The following is a 4162-nucleotide window of genomic DNA, read 5'->3' as shown; positions in this document are numbered from 1 at the left end:
ATAAGGTATGTGCTTCATTTGATGAGCGATTTCATGTTGATTTCTCTGAATTTTTTATTCAAAATGGATTGTTGTTTAAGGGTGCACAATTATGCATACCCAAATGCTCTATGAGATTAAACATAATCAGGGAGAAACATTGTGGAGCAATGACAGGCCACTTTGGCCTTGACAAGACACTAGATTTAGTGAAGAGGCACTACTTTTGGCCCAAACTAAAGAGAGATGTTAGGAGATTTGTGGAGACATGTGTGATATGACAGAAGGCAAAGGGGAAGTCCACAAATGCAGGCCTATACCAGCCTTTACCCATTCCTTCAAGACCATGGGAAAGCATAAGTATGGATTTTGTTTTAGGATTGCCTAGGACAAGGAAAGGATATGATAGTGCTTTTGTAGTGGTGGAAAGGTTTAGTAAAATGACACATTTCTTGCCATGTAAAACCACTTGTGATGCTTCTTATGTTGCAGACTTGTTCTTCAAGGAGATTGTTCGGATACATGGTTTGCCTTTGACCATAGTCTCTGATAGGGATGTAAAATTTATTGGACACTTCTGGAGGACCCTTTGGATGAATCTTGGCACAAATCTAGCCTTCTCCTCAGCCTACCATCCCCAAACGGATGGCCAAACTGAAGTTGTAAATAGGTCATTGGGAAATCTGCTAAGGTTTTTGACTAGACAACATGGAGAGAGATGGGATTGCATATTGTCTCAAGAAGAATTCTCCTATAATGATACAGTGAATAGAAGTACTGGTAAGTCACCCTTCTAGGTTGTATATGGCATCCACCCAAGGGGTGTGTTGGATTTAAGGGAACTATCTCAAGGAGAAGTCATTAGTGCTGATGGGGAAACCTTTAATACCGCAATAAAGGAGATTCATGACCAAGTTAAAACTCATCTTCAACAATCTGCAGAAAGATATAAAGCTCATGCTGACAAGAAGAAGAGGGATGTCCAGTTTGATGTGGGAGACTTGGTGTGGGTTCACTTGAAGAAGGAAAGACTTCCAAAAGGTAGATATACAAAGCTTATGCAAAGAAAGATTGGACCCTATCAAATCTTGAAAAATGTGGCCAAAATTCTTATGAACTCCAACTCCCACCTGATCTTGGTTTGTCACCTATCTTTAATGTATGTGACTTAACTCTTTATAAATGTAGTGTTGATGCAAGAGAAGACACAATTCAGGTTATTGCAGATGATGACATTCCCAAACATGAACCACCAAAGTTGCATAAGGTTTTAGACACCAAGGTTGCAAAGAGAACAAGGAACAACATTTATATGGAATATTTTGTGGCTTGGAAGGGACAACCTAATTATGAAGCCGTCGGGATGACAGAACAATAGATCAAAGACCATGGTGCAGACCTACAGGCTCTCATCTCAAGTGGACTTGAGATTTCTTCTTCCGGGGAGTATGGTGCAGGAGCACTCCTTCAAGTTGATAAATCAGGCCCAGAGGAGTAAGGATAAGGAATCAAACATGTCTTTAGGATTTTTTACATGTGTTTCAATCATGCATTGTGTGTTTGTAATAAAAGACCCCACCTTGTGAGCCAAACTCCTATTTTGGCATCTTGATAAGCCAATTAGGAATTTTGGACAAAAGGAGATCAATTGTGTGTAGGATATAGTTATCCTAGTATTTTTAGTGCTTCTAGGGTGTTTTAGGATGGGTTAGTCTTAACCCAAGGCATTAGGAGGCGAGAAATTACATTTTGACAACTTTGTCAAAAGTTGTCATAAGCAACTTTTTATGCATTTTTTGCATTTTTGTTTGTTTGAACTCCTCCAATGGCTCTAACCTCTTGTTTTAGTTTGAGAGAAGTTTTGGAATGGTATATACACCTTGTGGATCCAATTCCCAAGGTTAGACTGTACGGAGGAAAGTTTTGATGACTGCAAACTAATGAAATTATGAGTTTTTCCTGCAATTCTTGAGTTTTGGTACAGGGTACGGCATTGTACGGATTGGGATCAATTCCCAATGATGTGGATTTGTTAGAATAGTGAGTCACCTTTGATTTGGCTTTGGTTTGAGGTTCAGATTGTGTGTTTTGCTCCTTTTATTCCAATTTTGCTGTAGGTGCCCAGAAAAACCAGGGTTTACCTAGGGTTTTGCTTCTCCATGGCCATAACTTGCAATTTATCAATCTGAGACTCATGGGATTGGGTGAAATGAAAGTATGGCCAGTGTATTCTAAGATTCCAAAATAATTTTGCAGGAGGAGCAAGGGAGGTGTGTGTTTGAACCGACCCTAGGTAGACATCCCTATGTGGCTACCTAGTCCTTAAAACAACAAAGCTACCCTAGAATGCTAATGGCGATGATTCCAGGCATGTAACCCTATAATCCATTATGGTTTATGGTTCCCCACATGCTCATGGGGTTGTGATTGTATGGTTTGTTCATTTGGACATAGTTGCTTCACAAATGGAGACCTAATTAGCCCTTTAGGACAGTTGACCTTCACCGGTTTCAGACCTTTGTTTGTCATCCCTTGACCCTTCCTTTTGGGTAATTGTGTAAGGCCCAAAAGGGTATTTGAATTCATGAATTTTTTGTCAGGTTGTCTGGAAAAGTTTGGACTTAAGGTCCCTTTACTCATTTCAAAAGGCTACTAGCAAATAGGCCTAATTGTGAAGGTGCCATAGGGAATGGTGTTGAATCCTTACAACCAGTGTTTGATCTGGTCCAGGTGAGTCATGTTTGACCCAAAAAAGTTGTGGTAATGATCAGTAACCCTTGGAGGCTTCAAAGTGTATGTTGGAGCAAATTACCCAATTTGAGTAAGTATGAGTCTTGGAGATTGAGAAGTGTTGAACTAATGTTGTAGAGCCTTGTCTTGATAGGATCCTATTGTTTTTTTGAGGTATTAGTGTCATACATCTTGGAGTGTTTGGGAGGATACAAGGCAGGCTCTGCATCAAATAGGGTATCATACCACTAGTTGTATCTCATTAAGTGTTTATACTTGTATTGTTTGAAATGAAATTATTTCTTCTAGTTGCAAGACTATTTTAGGGAGGGAAAAATGTAGACACCTAAAATTGACCACATCCTAATGAAACTTCTTATATCACCACTTCAATATCATCTCAATCCCATCTTGGTCACACGTGAATATTCTCAACACTAACTAATTAGATAAATTATACTTATTTAATTAATTATCATTATCCTTTTTAACATTACCCCATCATCGAGTTAATTGAATAAACCATATTTGTTTAATTAGACTATTTTTTTACATCCCTTTCCACTAATTAATTAAATAATATTTTTATGTGATTGATTTTAAATCTAAAATCGTTATTAAATCCATACTAATAACACAAATCATGTCTTATCCATAATTGAAAATTAAAATTGTAGTATCATAAATTGTATCTGCATGCAGTGTCGTCCTCACTTAGACCTCGCCTTGGTGTTTTGTCTTTCAATGCCTAATATCCACCTTTCTACTCACACCCTTCACAAACCTGTATTTTCACTTTCTCTCATATCATTTACCAAAGCTAAGTCCTAATTCTCAGGACCATGGTGCCACAACACCTTGGTCTTCTCAATCAGGACCCAAATTTGGTCCTCAAAATGGTCACATCAAGCGAGTAGGAATTAGTATCCCATGTTAGCCTGCTCCAAAAATTCAAATAGTTTTTAGATAGTTATGTATAAAAGGAGGCTTGTCACTCTCATTTGAAGACCTAACCAAACTGCTAATGATCTCAATTACACTCTAGCGAATTCCATTCAAGTGAGCAATAAATCAAGCATTGGAGAAGAAGTTAAGTCAAGTTCAAGTATTCAAGATGGCATCCATGATCAACCTTTTATACATACATTCTACATGATATCCTAAAAACCTTGTGTGAGGATTCAAGCAAGCTTCATTAGGGTATACATATCAATTACAAGCATTCAATTTCAGATCTAGCGTTTCCCTCTAAAGGAAAGCATCTTGATGCAATTCAATTATATTTTCATTACAATCATCATTTAAATTTCAAGGTTAATTCCTTAAGTGGGGTTTGACCCAAGGAAAACCCCTATCTACAACCCCTTTTCCTCTCTTTCTATGTGTAGGAAATTGACCCAGGAGCTATGACTGGATATTTCAACAGATTTGATGAATGACGAACAGGGTTAGA

Source organism: Cryptomeria japonica, chromosome 10 (assembly GCF_030272615.1).
Source record: "Cryptomeria japonica chromosome 10, Sugi_1.0, whole genome shotgun sequence".
Classification (NCBI taxonomy): Eukaryota; Viridiplantae; Streptophyta; class Pinopsida; order Cupressales; family Cupressaceae; genus Cryptomeria; species Cryptomeria japonica.
This window is presented reverse-complemented; position numbering follows the sequence as displayed.